The 17,148-nt window shown below is 37.4% G+C and overlaps 1 long non-coding RNA gene across 1 annotated transcript; it reads left to right on the forward strand.

Moving 5' to 3' along the window:
• Positions 1 to 14,678: 14,678 nt before the first annotated feature.
• Positions 14,679 to 16,188, forward strand: LOC135328034 (uncharacterized). The gene is made up of 3 exons (XR_010388760.1): positions 14,679 to 14,812; positions 14,927 to 15,023; positions 16,039 to 16,188. It is a non-coding gene; the product is annotated as an uncharacterized LOC135328034 (long non-coding RNA).
• Positions 16,189 to 17,148: the final 960 nt, after the last annotated feature.

Below are 17,148 nucleotides of genomic sequence, written 5' to 3' on the forward strand. Positions count from 1 at the left end.
AGGCATCAGATGCAGGCATGGGAAATTCCAGCTTAATATAAGACTTATTTATTTATTTATTTATTAACCGTGAAGGTGAGTGATCAAACACTGGCACAGGTTGCCAGACAGACTGTGGCATCTCCATCTCTGGAGATATTCAAAAGGCAGCTGGACGAGGCTCTGAACAACCTACTCTCTCTAGGCCTGCTTTAAGATAATCAAAGTCAAATGGAAAATAAAGAGCAAATTTTAAGCAGAGAGCCGTTGGAACAAATTTGGTGTTGTTTCCATCTCTTGATATCTGGGTACTATGGCAAAGGCATGATTTTGTCAACGCGTTACTGATCTCAGCAAACTTTGAGTAATTTTCTGGGACTTTTTCTGGGTTCCCGTGCTTGCAACCAAGACGAGCTCTTAGTTTCTTCTTATCTGAAGACTATGACTACAGCACACTGCGAAGAACGCAGAAAATAATTTTTCATTAATCTCTTTATTTTCTGTCCCAGCAAAAACAGTGCTGTTTTCTGAATGAATTGTCTTACACTTTTGATTTCTTTTTTTGTCTAATCACTTCAAAGTATTTTTCATCTGAAAACACAGGTATTGGTAAAAAATTCATGTTACAAATGATGTATTCATGATGCAGTTCTAAATCTGTACATTTCTAGTTCCAATTATTACAACAGAATACTGCTATATTTTTAGTTTTGCTCAGTTTGACAATCTAGCTTTATTTGTAAATCTTTTTGAATTGTTATGCCTCGTTCCCTGATGAATAGTTTTCAGTTAAAAGATTTCCTTAGACTTACTTTACCTTGCCATGCCTTGGCTTTTCTTGCCTTCTCCCGATGCTTCATTCTGACTATTCACAAGTAACTCTTGTGATGTGTGTATACTGTGTTTTTCCTTAGCATGTTCTAATGTGGCTTCTAGATGATGTGTCCAAATAACCACGACAGTTATTGCAAGCTTCCCACACAGCTAGCCTCTTTTGCTGATTATATTTTGATGTCCCTGCATTCAAACAAAAAACAGGTGATCTTATAAGGCTCAAGATTGCAGAAATAAAATGAAGAAAGTAATTTTGAGAGTTTAATCACCTGGATGATGGCAGAAAAGTTTACATTTTGAAAGAAAGGAAGCTTTCAATAGTTTTATTGTGCTAGATTTCTTTTCCTCTCAGTTTGGATAAGATTAATTTTTATTTTAAACAAATGGATAAATTAAGTCCAACCAAGTTGACCTGAGGCCATAGAAGTCATCTAGTCAGAAGCCTCCTCAGCCCACCTCCAGTTTTAAGTATTTTGATCTTTAGGACCAATATAAGTCTAATTAAGAAATTCTGTTTGGCATTTCTTCCTTTTATTGTTAGATTGGAAAATGAATTATTATATTCATTACCTTTGTTACATTCTCATTTAATTCTGAAATGGCTCAGTTGCTATTCTGAGGTTCTTTTGAATGCTCTTTCTAGTACTAACTGCACAGTTAATCTTGTTTTTTTGGTGACTAGTTTGAATCCTGCAATCCAGAAGCTGATTTTAATAGCACTTCCATGAGGCTGAAAAATAGTTAACACAGAACAAAACTAAATTAGTATTATCTGCTCTTTAATATCAGTAAAATGTGAATCTGACTCCTACATTGTTCCAGCTTTGTTTCTATAATATATATTTGTATTTATATAATAAAACTTGTTTAAATATCAAATTCTGTCCACAGTTTTACAGACTGCTGAGCTACAAACTTAAGAGAAAGTAAATGATAAGCTTAGGGAGCTGGGGAGTTTGGTGCCATTTTAGCAGTCCTGAAGACTGAGATCAAATGGGATGAATATGATTTCCACTTTCTCTGATTATGCAGGAATTACTTGCTGGTGCTGCAGATACTTTTTTCTTCTCCTGAGTATCTGTATTCTTAAGGAGCTTCTAAATTCATCTCCAGATAATGGCAATGTATTCATCACACTGCATCTAAATCTGAACTTACAGCATTGCTGCACTCTCTGCTATGTCTAGTTCTCTTGGGTTATTTACAAAATAAGAGAAATCAGTTACATTTTTAGGTTAATTTCTAAATGAAAGTGATATTTCAAAACTAAAAATATATTTTAAAATTTCCAAAACAAACCATTATATTTTGAAAGTGTTTCATGAATGTATGTTATCATATTTCTAGTAGTTTTCTATAAAATTAATATATTTAACTAATTAGTAGTCCTTGCCAATATTATTGTGACTCATAACAACAATATGAGTCAGAGCCTCTCAAGCTATTTCTCACTATAAAGGGCATCCACCCAGTTTCAAGACCCACATATAAATAAGTAAAACCAGAACTGAATTAGTCTTGGACTATCTCCCACAGGTTCTCACTACATTTCTCTTTCCCTTTCCTTTCCTTTCCTTTCCTTTCCTTTCCTTTCCTTTCCTTTCCTTTCCTTTCCTTTCCTTTCCTTTCCTTTCCTTTCCTTTCCTTTCCTTTCCTTTCCTTTCCTTTCCTTTCCTTTCCTTTCCTTTCCTTTCCTTTCCTTTCCTTTCCTTTCCTTTCCTTTCCTTTCCTTTCCTTTCCTTTTCCTTTTCCTTTCCTTTCCTTTTCCTTTCCTTTCCTTTCCTTTTCCTTTTCCTTTCCTTTCCTTTTCCTTTCCTTTCCTTTTCCTTTTCCTTTCCTTTCCTTTCCTTTCCTTTCCTTTCCTTTCCTTTCCTTTCCTTTCCTTTCCTTTCCTTTCCTTTCCTTTCCTTTCCTTTCCTTTCCTTTCCTTTCCTTTCCTTTCCCCATGTTTGCTGCATGCTGTACTCTGTTCAGCAGCTCTGTACCTAATTCCTCTGGGTCAGAAAGTCATTTATGAAGGTATAGTTGAAATTGCACCATCTGCTTTGAGAGATGGCACAAAGCGCTACCTCCACAGCAGGCATCAGAATAAAATGTCATAGTTCTTTGCAGGTTCCCTGTTTCTTTTTGGGGGCAGTAGATGGTTTCATCTCTCTTTTGACTTCCATTTGATTAGCTGAATTTAGTCCCCTATCTTCTATATCTAGCCCATTGCTCCAGCAAGAAGCAGGAGAAACACTAGTAGCCCCAGTGTTCCCTGCTCCTGCTTCCCTGCTCTTCTGCCTGCCCGTTCATCTGGGGTCATCGTCCTTGGGGCAGAGTTAGGTGAGGAAGTGGGAAGAGGTGAGGAAGTCTTTTAGCCCGGGGCAACTAGGAGAAATCTATATCGAGACATTGCCCATGGGAAACTGTCACTATGAAAGAATGAGCCAGTTTCCAAACAAATCACATTTTGGGTTATTTGACAACTGTTATGCTCAGTAAAACTCTAAGTCCTTTTAATCTACTCTGCTGTTTTTAACAGAGGGCTATTCTAGATATTTCAGAAGAACAATAAGCCCTCGTACATTGGGTTTCATCATGTTATTTATTACAGAGATTTGGTTTGAGCCCTGAAGCATGGTTTAATATCTCTTCCAGAACATATTTTTAGTAATAACATTTATAACTCTGGAATTTTTGCTCTCTATGTAAGTGTACTTTTTTACCTCTCACTAATTTTTTTTCCTTCCACACCTCCTTCGGCAGTAAGTCATGCAGTCCAATTATGCATCTTGAGAAAGTGTTCACTTTTACTGGTTTTGCGTATGTTACTTCTTAATTTCATCATGTGTTTCCCTGTTTTTGTGTTGTAGTTCAAAGTGAGCAGTGATTCTCAAAAGACATTTTCTGTAGCATACATTATCTCGTACTCTTACATAAATATTTTTAAATTAATTAATATAGTCCTATAGTGCCAATTACTACTTAAATTAAATTTTTTTGAACTCTTCACCTTCCTTCTCAATTTTCTAAACCAATATGGAGGCAAAGGTTGCAAAATAACTGAGTAGGTTATTTTGTTGGAAATGTAATACTGTGAGATTTTCAAGTGTTGGAACCAAAGAAGCCAGATAAAAAGCAGAACTTTTTTAACAAACATCCAAAATCAATGGATGTTTATTTAAACATTCAGCTCAATCTAGACAATTAAATGAGTAAGCAAAGGATTTATCTTTCACTGAGTTTTACAGAAGCTGGAATGGGCCCCTAGTCAAAATTGTCTGTTATTTGTTTGCCACATCATGACCAGAAACAACCCCTGTCACAGATCACTTTTCCTTGACTTTATAAAGGGCTTACATGTTTTCATAATCAAAGGCAGAGTCCTATATGCCCTTGCCAAACAGGACACTTAAAGATTAGATCATTCCATGGACTAAAGACCCTTTTGTTCACTGTTCTGGCTGACTGATGAGCTGTTTATCTTATTTTGTATGACGACATTTAAAAATACACCTGTAGTACAATCCGTGTCCCTAAGGAGAGTTTTAAGAAGTTTGTGCGTAGAAAGTACCATATGTGCAAACCACTGTAGTGAGTTAAAAGGATTTTTATTGAAGATTCAGTTCGGTCTTTTGAACTGAGAAATATTTGTGGGTTTTGCTTTGAAACTTACAAAATTGCCTTCATTATATTTCTGCAGCTAACACAGATGTCTTTTAATATTGTGCTATTCATCTTTTATTAATTATCTACTTAGACATATGAACAGACCATTTGAAAACTATAAGCATTAGCGAGACAAACTCTTTTGTATTGGATATTTTCATAATCTTCCTCTTAACAAAAATGTCCCTCATCAAAAGAAAATATTCAGGTATTGAGACAATATCCGCTGTATTCATAAACAGCCTAGAATTGAACTTAATAACTAAGTTATTTTTCCAATGGAAATCTCTGAGCATGTATATTTGTATATATTGATGTTCCAAACTTATTTGTTTGTCATGGAGAAATTAATTAATTGCACTAACTAACAGCAAACTTTAATGAAGGATGACTTCCCCTTAGGTGAGTTCTTAGACATTGGGTTAGATATGTTATTTAAAAAGTCATTTCTCTTCATCTGGATTTGATACAACATTGTTTTTTGAGATTTGCAACACAATTCGGCAGGCCTAATAAGCATTGGAATCCATAGTGTTTTCATTCTCAGAACTGCTGAAGTCAGTTAACAATATGTGTGAAACCCCCATGAACTTTGCTGTGTTTCCATGCAGGAAACAGAGAGCATAGAATATCCACTTCAACTCCAGCCCAAAACTTATGAAAAAGATACTCATACTGCTGGAAACTTGTCCCTATAGAATAAAAAAGAGAAAAATCCCACTACTCTTAAGAATGACAGTGTTATCCATCCCTCACATTTCTGCCTTAGGAAACACTATCATATCCTGTATGGAAGAAGTCTTCTCAATGAGTGTTCTTTAGATTGTCATATGTGATGCTTTAACCTCTTCCTCCCCCAATTGCACACTGCTTTGTTTGTCTGAAATCCCGTTTGCCTGAAGCACTTTGTTTAAAGCACTTTTTGATAGGGAGGAAGAGGTTAAACCAAATTTACTCTCAAAACTGGTGAAGTAGGTGTCAAATCATGTGAGCCTGCACTAGAAAGCAAGCTGTCTATGAAAGCTGTGTTTGGTGTTGCCACAGCCATTATGATTTCAAGTCAGAGAGATTTAAGTTGATGGATATTGATTCCCATTTTTTTAGTGAAAAAGGTAAATTCAGTTAACAAATTGACTGTTTTCAGTTCTTTCTTTCTGCTTGCTCATTTAAGCCGTTGTCTTAAACCAGTGGTTCTCTTTACAAAATGGGTTCACTTCTTGTTTCTCTTCCCAGTTATGAGCTTTACCTGCAAATTAGGGGATAAGAAAAATAATAAATTAACTTTTTTTCATGGCCTCTGGGTTTCTGAGTCTTTTTTAAGATTTTTTTTTTGTAGGCACCAGAACTTATATTTAAAAAAAGTAAACTTAGAAGTTTTAAAAGTTGGGCTTCTGAGGAAAAAAAAGAAAGATGCACAGTATTTCATATGAACATGAGAAAATAAGAATGTCCATATGGAGTCAGACCAAAGGTCCATCTAGTCCAGTATCCATTCTCTAAAAGTTGTTGATAACAGCCACATGAACTAGAAGAACAAGGTATCCAGAAAGTGATACTTCTCCAGACTATCTCCTTGTCTCCATTGACCTGTAGCTCAGGTGATGTCTTTGCATTTCATAGTCTTGAGAGATTTTTAGTCCATGAATTTGGCCAACTGTTTTTTTAACCCATGTAAGCTTTTAGCATCTGAAACATCCTGTGGGAAAGAGTCTGACAGCTTACTTGTGCATTGTGTAAAGAAGTCTCTCCATCTGCTTGTTTTAAATTGCCATGTCCCAAGGCTATCTTGCAAAATCATGACACTTGGCAATGCTGTGCTTGCTAATGACGGTGGTGAATAATATGAAGTGGTGTACTGATTCAGAGTGGATGTGATATCAAAGAACGCCAGGGTTATTAAATGGCAATATTGCTTGGATCTTGGGGGGGGGGGGGGGGGTGGAAAGGGAAGAAAAGGGAGTCCCAGTGTCACCTTGCATTGCAGCCTCCACCATTGGTGGCAGTTCATGGGGAAGAGCTTTCATGGGGAAGAGCTATCAGCTTCCAAGGAAGACCAGAACAGCCTTGGGGGTTGCAGGGGTCACACAATGAGAATACTGGTAAGGAAAGAGGCAGAAAGGACTTCAGATGCCCCAAATCCCATTGAACTTATCCCAGTCCAGCAAAATATCACAGTTCAGTAGCAGCCTAATCCTAATGCAGTTCGTAAATTGATACTTTTTGTTATGAGGATAACGTGTGAATGATACAACCGATGTACCTTATCACTAGTAGGATAATTAGCAGTTAAACATGTTGCCTAAGGTTCCAAAAGTAATAGGATATTGGGAGCTGGACAAGGAATAAAGTAAGGATATTGAGCACAGGCAGAATAAAGAAGGAAAAAAGAAATAGCAATGAGCAATGACAGAAGGAGATATGTCTATCTATGATATCATATGAGATGTTTGTTCCCATGTTTCCATCCAGAAAAGTCAAAAAATCTGAGGTTGTCCTTAGTTCCTTCACTGAAAGTCAGTCTGTTTTGGAGTGTCATTTTTTAGCAGTCTACATGTGTACTTAAGCCATAGTAACCTATTGCACTCATTATAAAACAGCATATAATGAGATATTTGTTATTTGATGAACCAATAAAGAGTTGGAACAATCAAAATGTAGCTCTGATTTCTTTCACAGATGGACAGCAATTTGCTCATTAGCCTAGGCCTTAACAACCAGAAGTGTGCCAAGTTGTTCAGGAGATGTTATTTCTTGCTTGCAAATGCTCTACTTTTCACACCCGTTCACCCACCTTGATGAAGTTTCCTTATTGTACATTCACATTTACAGCTTTGCTTTTGGTGCTGCTTCAGTTTCAAACTAGGCAAACAAACTAATCCCTATCAATAAAGGTGAAGGCGAACCTCCAAAATTCTCCTGTTTGGTCATGAAAGGGGGCACTAGGCACTTCCTCACATCCTGTATTCTGCTGCCATCATGTGGCCATTTCTTTTCACTCACGTCAAGACTAAAGAATAACCTGCAGGTTTTTTCACCTCCTGTGCCTTGTCGGTACCATCCTCTGTCCCACAAATACTTGCAAAACTTTGCTCTTAGGCCGCTAGTGTTTAGATTTCAACATTTTTCGCATGAATTGATAAATAAAAGAGGTGTTCTGGCCAACATTTGTATGGTAAATACTTGAAACATTTTCTGTCAAATGGCAGAAGTTATTGGGCCAAGATGCGTATTTTTCATAGTGACTAGAAATGGTGAGTGCACATAGCATTTTAGAGTTCAGGAAGTAACATAGCTCGCACAACACTTCCCAGTAAACTGACCTAAAGGGAACTGCTCCTAGTGTTTACTTCATGGCTTGGCATGAGTCCTTGAGCTGCCTCAGGCAAAGCTTATTTCTTCCATATACTGAATTTAACTTTAATGTCCAGCCATTGAAGAGTCCCCCCAGGTTTTTTTTGCCCTGAATTCTACATTTGGAAACAGGGAAGAAAATATTCCCTCTGATGCTATTTCCTCTGGTTTTTGGCCGCAAAAACTCTTTTCTTATGTGAAAGTGAAGAACGTGTGCTCAAGGTAGCACACTTTCCTCTAGGGTAGATTATACATTTAGATATGTACATGTAGATATGTAGATCTGTAACAAGAGCCGTCTTGTTGGATTTGACAAAACTGCCTTACTTTTTTTTTTTTTTTTTTTTTTTTTGGACTCCCCTTTTTTGTAAATAGTCCTTCTATGACAAGGCTAGAACTGAAAGTATAAGAGCTTCAGCAATTGAAGCAAAGGGACAAACACTTAAGCTGCTGATAGAAAAAGTTGCCTGATAATGCCTCTCCACATACACATGCATGTACAGCACAGACAGCCTTATGTTATTTAGACAGTGCAGTCACCATCTTATTGCATCCACTTGATCTATAAAACCTTTTAAACATGTTGCTTTGTGTCTCTCTGTTGCTCACTGACCTCTGCACTCTTATTAGCTCATCCATGTACTTTGACAAACTGTATGGAGGATCATTACATGACTGAATTCCTTGAGGGTAAAGGATTTCAATGTATTAGTTCTATTTAAAGAGGGGAAAAAAGCCCCCCCACCTATCTACTCTTCTGTACTTGTCAGATTTTTGGCTTAAATACCAAAGTGCATCAACAAATTCTTCCTGAAGCAAGTTGTTTGTACTACCTAATATCACTTTTAAAGAGAAAAATGATAATGGTTTAAGTAAATGCTAAGATACATAGCACTGTTAAGAACAATAATGTATGTGCATGAAGATTAACAAAGTGCACATTAACAGAATTAATAGAACTAGTCTGCCTGGCACACTTGGGCACTTTCTTGACTTTAGTGACAAAGATTTAACTTATAAATATGTGTAATGCTGAAAAGTGTGCTGTTTTATCTGCCCAGCAGCATTGCTATTTTGATGGAGTTGAGCACTACAGCACCTACCTCATACCAGACATCATCTGGGATTTACAAATTGCCTTGTGCAGCCCAAGAGCATTAAATTCAGTACAGATCTAGAGGGGGAAAGATGCTTTTCATAATATGGTAAGCAGAACTCTATAATCCTTGCACATTTGCATTTTGTGTATTAAGATATGCTGGCTTGTTGCTCTACTCCATTTGAGAAATCTGCAGTGATAAGTGTAGTGAGTGCTGTAGGTTAAAGTTAAGGTGCTTTTTTTCCATTGTTGAATTGTTTCCATTGTTTTTTTCCTTCTGTTTGCTTATAACTGTATGAAATTCCTTAAGGAGCAGAAATTTTACACATTTTGTGTAACCTTATGTGAAAACCGATTTTAAAAGTTTAATCTCACACATACCTCTGTGTGTTTATACATGTGCTTGAGCTACATGCATGAAGTCAATCTCTTTACTGCCCTCAGAAATTGTAGCTACATGTAATTTAAGAACAGCTGAACTAAGGTTTGAGAAAATGTGATATCTTCATAGTTTCAACTTGAAAACTAATGTATAAGCCCATCATGAAGGATAAAAGTTAAGCTGATGGCATGAATTTTTAAAATGTTTATATACATGTACAGCAGGATTTTTCTCATTACACCTGAGACTGAGAATTCTGGTGCTCACTGACAAAGAAGACTTGTATATTTTTTTGCTCAGGATAAAGTAGCTGCTCTGGAAAATATTTTAATTTCTAAAAGCTTCAGAGCACAGAGTAAAAAGGAGCAAGAAAAAAAAATATGCTCCAAAGATTTGAATTATAGGCCTCCCCGATATTCAGACACCCTAACAATTGTACAAAGCAGAGGTTACCCCTTTTTTTAGTGCAATGAGGTTGAATTCCTTCTGGCACAATGGCACGGCTTTAAGAAGAGGAGAGTGGACCATTTGGCTAGCACAAGCTTCTAGAGACTGCTCTAGTTCATTATTATTACTTTTTTGTATTGTTACCTTTTGTTATTTTTGTAGCTTGTTATAGCAGAGTCTGTGCTTTGGCCAGAAGAAATCCATCCTAAACAAGTATGTTACAGCAAGTCAGCATGTCAGAGCCTTGTTATGATGCTACAAAAACTGTGGACAGCATCATGAAGAAGCAGACAATGAAGCAGTCATTTTTCCAAACACCTGTTTGGGAACAGATATCTTAAATTATTATTAGCTTTCATCCTGTTCTACTTTGTTTGCAAGTGCATAATCTGCAGTGATTAATCTCTTGACATTTGGAATCCACCAGTCAAAGAAAATGAAATCCTAGCATCCTGGAGATCACTGCAATTTGATTAATCCAGAGGGATGAGTACCAATCATCTAACTTGACATTGTACTTTACTGAAAAGAAAGCTAAGAAAGAGTAATTTTCAGTTGTGTAAATTATTTAGATTTCTATTAGGAATCAAATTGGAGGAGGATAAGAAGATGGGGAATTTTCCAGCCAGCCACTTTTTGTAATCACTGAGTCTTGATAGATCACACACAGATGCTGTAATTACCTCAACTGTGGTATATTAATTTCCTAGCAAGATATCAACACAGGCAACAAGGCATTATGATGTTTTTCTTTCTTGGTGAACACCTTAAGCTATTTCTTTCAGGATAACTCATGCCAACATAAATTTTACCTGTTATATTGATAAGCATCTAGGGAAGGCTAATGTTTGTGAAGATGAGAATCATTATTATGATGGTAGTTAAAAAGAAAAAACATGATGAGCAGTTTAAAACAAAACTGAGGAGGGAAAGTTGAAGTATTACTGTGTTTGAGTAGAAAAAAAATCCCATTACAGTAGTAAAGATACTTAAAAACTACATAGAAAAAAATCTGCTTAGCTAACTTTAAAATCCTTCTGCAAAGAGCCATTCTCTGAAGAGGAGAGGAAGGCAGTATGAGGAAGGCAGTATGCATAGTTCTCAAAAAGCAGATCTTGTCCTTTCCTCATCAGCTGAGACAGTAATTTATAGGATAGGAGACTGAGGGGAAATCCTTCAATGAAGACTGTATTTGCAGAGGAGCACATCTGAGTTTCACCCAAATTATTCACCACTGAAAGAAGTTCAAATATTAGTCCAACTAGACTGCAACATTGCTTTTCAGTCATCCGTGTTGTCTTCATTTATAGATAAGGAAAACGGAGCAGAGACATTAACTGACTTTAGCACATAAACAAGGGCTGAGCTAATTCAGAATTAAGACACATCAGTCAAAGTTTCCACAAGACGATGTCTACATGTGTCTAGGTGTCTAAACTCCCATCACAGTCAATGCATATCTAGTCCATGATCACTAGAGCTTAGAGAGCAATGCAACTGGAAGCTGCCAGGTGCCTAGCTCAGGGTGAGCTGTGCTGCTCTGTATGCCCCTTTGACTTTCATGACTAGGGGCAGAGTTCAGGTGCCTAAACACTGGTTTCCATTTTACACATTCTTGCATATCTGCCAGCCTCCAGCTGCCATTTCAGAAGAGCATAGGCTCCTATGTGTCTTTGGTCTTCTCTGTAAATTCTGTACAAATGTCTTAGATATATTATAGGATCTGAAAATAACACTGCATATATGATTCTGTAACTCAGTGTTGCCATAGGTATCCCTGGAATACAGCAGCAGTTTAGGATCCCAGCACAGCTGAAGACTCCTATATGTGGATGCCTAAATTTTGGAGACTTAATCTTGAACTGAACCTCAGCCCAGATGTATATGTAAGCCAGGAAAGGAACACATTATTATATAACATATATATTATATAATGTATATTGATATTTTTATATATAAAAAATAAATAAATATATATATAAACATATAATATAATGAGCAACACTGATTGTGGCCTTTCCAGAAAAAAAGTGGGTGAGTGGGTGGGTATAAAATCTAGACCAAAACCTAGAATTTTTAACCTTCTTATGCAAAAAATTCCCAGAATCTTTCATTCCAGAAAGCATGTCCACTTGTTTACCCCAAAACAAAATCAAATAAGCAAGTTTCCCATTTCTAAGATACCCCACCACTGACTCTCACTCTAGTATCTTCCCAAGATATGCCTAGTCCCAAAGAACTGTTTGAGCCATGACATCCCTCCAGTCACATCATGGAGAAGGAACCAGACACAGCTCTGACCACCAGCTTCATGGGAGGGAGCCAGGAAGCCCTAGGTCCCTAATCCTAAATAGTCAGATGGCAAGGTCTCACTCACTGCAATGGTTCTTCAGAGGCCTGTGTCACTAGCAGCCCACAAGGCAGACAAGTTTCTATAATCCTGTGTTTTTTTGTGGAAATTGATTGAAAGTGATTTACTTCTGCTAAATACTGACATTCATGAATGGAACTGTTTCTCCAGAGAAGTGTTTCTTCGGAAAATTTATGACCTATCTCAATTACCATCACGGCCCCCAGGGAGGAAGGGAGTATGAGAAAAGAACCAATGACACCCACACTCTTTTAACAAATGTAGAATTGAGGCTTCAAGCCACTCAGTAGTTCTGTAGCCTACTGAGAACTGAACTTTAATTTCTGAGTCCTGGTCAAATAACTGTCCTTCCTTCCTAGGTTCAGCTTGGATTTAGTGTAGTTTTCCTTGGAAATTAGATGTTTTTTTTCTTCTTCTCCATGTGTACAAGAAAAAGAGAGTAAATAAAAACATTATGACCAACTATAGATAAGTCTTAGAACTGTAAATTAAGTGAATTCAATAAGACCGTTATAACTACAACTATTCCTGTCTGCAAAGGCAAGAAAGCCAGCCTCGTGTGGCTGAAATAGTAGAGCATGTCTTCAAGCACATGTGAAACACCACTCTTTTTTGGAGTGCACTGGAAGCCTGCAAAAAAACCTTGTCCTCATTGCACTCTTTGCAGAGTTCTCAAAGTTCACATTACTGATGATGAGCCACTGCTTATGAATTAACATATTATATAAAGCATGCTCAATTATAAGGGTATATTCCCACTCCTTAACCAGCACAATGAAAATAGAACAGGAAAAAAGAACTGCATGACTGTTTTATTTACGTAAAGAAATGTCATTAAAATTCTTTTGATTTTTCTGAAGGCAAATTTTTTACATTAGTAGGAACACAGATCTGGCCTAATTTCCTAACTGCAAATTAATGAGGATTGGGGATATTTGAATTACAGTCAGTGAACTCAGACATTTAGAAACAAGAATATCTTTGGTGAAAGAGATATGTGAGGAAAAATACTGCAGTGAAGTTGGAAAAGAGAGGAACTTCTTCTGGATCCGTTTTAGGCCAATTTTCTATATATAGTGTTAAGATATTTACTTGGAGCAGCAAGTTGAAAGAGATACTGCAATAGAAACATAAATGGATGTGTTTGTCAAAGATGGATAGAATTAGATTTAAGAGTAAGAAGCTATTTTTTCTTTTTCTGCTATTTTGCCTTTATTTCTTTATGTTGTTTTCAAGCCAGGTTACATATCCGTGCCAGTCTACATTGCCACACACATTATGTCATATACTTTACTGATTTAGTAATGTACTGGAGTTATTTATGACTCCAGAAAGGCTGGGCTGCACAGAGGGAAGTGAACTAGTTGCCAGAGGCAGAGCACCATGCATGGTAAGATATGCTGGGCAGTCAAAATACCTGGATAACAGCTGTCACTAGCACAGCCTCATGCAAACCGAGGCTCCCTATCTGTTAGCATCAATGCCTAAAATTTCTCTGTGCTCTGTAGGGAGCCACTGTTGTAATGTGCTACCCAAGCACACAGTGGTATAGTGCCACTTTACTCTCTCTCCTTAGGACATGTTCTTGAACCTACTGGCATTTTTTCTCTCTTTTTTTAATTAATAGCATTCATTTTCTTCTCCTCTCCTTTAGTTTTCTTTTAAACATTTGGGAAGGGAGCGCTGAAGCACTGAAAATTTAAATCCTGAAAATATTTGAAGTTAGAAAGCTGTAACTCTTCAAGAAAACTCCCCATGTTATGGTAAAATCCACAATTCCATAAAAAAACCCTAAACCCTTGAACCAAAAAAATTAAAATAATGATTTTGATTTTCCTTTTCAGTTGCTAATTTCATTCAATTTCCACATCATGTTTACTATGTGAGTATGTATATTTCCTAGATACTTTTGTCCCTGGCATTTCTAAGAAGTCACTCACTGACAGCCTGTTTTACCGAGTTCCATATTTTACCATTACATCTGTCTTACAAAACTACTATTTCATTCTTGGAAACAGACTGCAAAGAACAAAAATTATGAAGTGAGACTTGAGGACTGCATTGGAAAGAAACAGGATGACAACAGGAAAAAAATAAAAGCAGGTAAGCTAACTTGTACATACAAGAAGTAAACATAATTGAATTTTCTCAAACTCTGTTTTTAGTTTCCTGTATTTCGCTTCACTATACCTGACTGTGCCCTGGGTAAAGTTCCGCCTGCATCTGTATTTATACGCCCAGACGAGAGATGTATACTAAGGTAGCTTCTGTGCAGGCACTATACAGGAAACAGTAAAGGTCTGAGCTGGGGTTAGGGTAAAAGTTATGGATAGAATTAATATTCCTTGTGCTCTGTGCACAGAAGTGTCTTCATGTCCTGCAAGCTCTTCAGTAGGCCTAGGGAGTTATTTTTCAGGACCATATCAGTGGGTTCAAATAAATAGTCACCTTTCTAAGTATCCTGTATGTCTCTTGCACAGATCCCAAATATTTAGAGCCAAATATAGAGAAGTACCGAAGTGTCTCCACACGCCCTGATTTGGTATGTTCTTTCCCTGGCAGTTTGGATAAAAGGCTTCCTCTGCTCCCATTTCTTGGCTACTAAGGGAAGGAATAACTTGTGTACAAGAGCTGATTATCCAGAGATGTTCTGCTTATGCATGGAAAGTCACCAAAATGAAACACAAATTCATATCAGGTAAATGGATTATTTCCCTGAGGGCTAGAAGTCAGACTCTGTTATCAAAGTTTCTGCCCAAGATCATGCAGACTGCTGACTCTATTTCTTATATTCTATTTCTTATGCTGCAAGGAGATTCCTCAAATAACTAGTTACTGAATATATGGAGGATGGTAACAAAGCTGAATGAATTCTGCTGGGAACCTAAAATCCCTACAGGCTAGAAGAGGTGAGTCACAGGCAAGACAAAAACAGACCCTCCACATAGACTTGCAGAGCAGCCCACATTGTCCATGGGTTTCCCAACCATCTTACCACAGACAGCTAGGTCAGGCAGGGGGAGGGAGGAGGAGAAGCGATGGGAGTAAAGACACAGTCTGAATTAGCAGCTGGGGGAATGGTCACTACTGCCAAGTTACCATGAGACAGTGTGCTTTATCATTCATGCAGAGATATGATGTTGCTTCAGTGCACAGCGTAGGAATGAATGTTTTCTTGAGGTCTAAGTTTCTCAGATTTCAAGATACTGGTGTGACGTTTTGTCCACCTATCCTCTGAAAAAGCATAATGCAGCAACTCAATATCGGGAGGTGGGAAGGTGTTTTTGTTGAAAGCATGCAGGGAAGCTGTCAATGTTTCTTAGTCTTTATCAGTGAACTCTCATTAATTAATTGTGGTCTTTGCTACTGATGACACCTGGCAGAAAGATTATGTGTACAAATTAAGATCAGCAGAAATGCAGACTAGCAAAGATATTTTGACCAACACATGCTCACTAATATTAGCCTACCAGCATCAAAAGAAACATGAAACCCTTGCCAAGATCATCCCTTTCCTACTATCGGTCTTCAAGCCAAACTGCTTCTTATAATTCTTTCTTCCTGTCAAGCGAGAGTGATATGCTTACCTGCTATCTTCTGTAAGAGAATGAATTTGAAAGTTTTCCCATTACTAATAGTACATAGTTCAAGTTTTAATGCAAAAAATAAATGAATTATATTAGTTTAACTTGTATGATAGAGCTTGATATCTTTGTCACTTTTAGATGCAGGAACTTATTTTTTTACCTGCACTAAATAGTGGGGAGCCAGTAAGACTTCAGGGAGAAGGGGTAAGGGGATATTAATGCAAAAATGATCTGTCCTATTCATGAAGAATTTACCATGAAGATGTAAATTTTCTCTGGAGATAACTGAACAACCAGATATGCTTTTACAGCTGAGATACCTTTTTATATCTTTCAGAAAATGTATCTTCCTCAAAAAAAAGAAACAATCATCAAATGAAAACCAAATATTGAGAGATGCGCACAGATTTTGGGACAACCTGTTGATTGTTTATAATTTAGATAACCTTACAATGGCAACAAAATATTAAATACTCTTGGAGCTGTAACAGTTCTCATCCATTGAATTATTTGTGTGCATTTGTTTATTTCCTTTTAAAAATAAACTTAATCATAGGTGTGTGGTCTCTAATTCAGAAAAGCATTCAAGGTCATGTCTATGCCCACCCCGTCTGAGGAAATTCCTTACATATAGTAAGATCCACTGTTTCAGAAAAACATGTGCTTAGGTCCCAAACCATGACCCGGGTTCTTATGCTAGGGCTTTGCACAATAACGAGAGGATGCATAAATAAAAACTAATTAGCTAAAGAGGTTTAGCTAAAAGTCTGTGATAGTTGTGAGAGCATGTGCTATGACAAAATGGAAGTGTCGCAGCCCAGCACCTACTCTCTTGTCTTACTCATCTTCAACCCTGTCCGAATTGCTGTCTGATTGCTCCCCCAGCAACCTCTCCTTCATCTTTAAAACAGAGGATCTAAAACCCTCTTTTTTTTCTCTTGCCTCCTCCCTAGGGTAGAAGGATTCAAAGAGAGGGAAGAGCTGCAGAGGCAGGGGACAGCCTGATCCAGGGAGGGCAGAGATAGGCCCATTCAAAGACCCAGCCAGCTTTGGCAGGATAAGCTGTTTTGCGCTGCTCTATGATTCGTGAGACCCAGTGTCAGACAGGGTGCAAGCAAGGGAGTCCTAGCCCCCTCCCCTCCTTACCTTTTGCTTCCCTGAGGTGGAGAAATTGTGCTAAAGAACAGTTTGAATGTTGGCCATAAAAACAAGAACGTAGAGGAAGGAAAAGATCTTTCATGGCACCTTTCACCTTTGTACCTTTGTAGTATTTGAAGTGGCAAAAAGGGTCTGAAGACTATCAAATCAAATTCATTCTTTCATTTACAAAGCCATCTATAAATCAGCAGAAGCATATTTTACATATATATATATTTTAAACATTATCTAGCTGGATGCGTTTTGATCTGCATGCCTACAATCTTGAGCTGAGTTCCAGGTTCAAAGA

Source organism: Dromaius novaehollandiae, chromosome 3, assembly GCF_036370855.1.
Source record: "Dromaius novaehollandiae isolate bDroNov1 chromosome 3, bDroNov1.hap1, whole genome shotgun sequence".
Classification (NCBI taxonomy): domain Eukaryota; kingdom Metazoa; phylum Chordata; class Aves; order Casuariiformes; family Dromaiidae; genus Dromaius; species Dromaius novaehollandiae.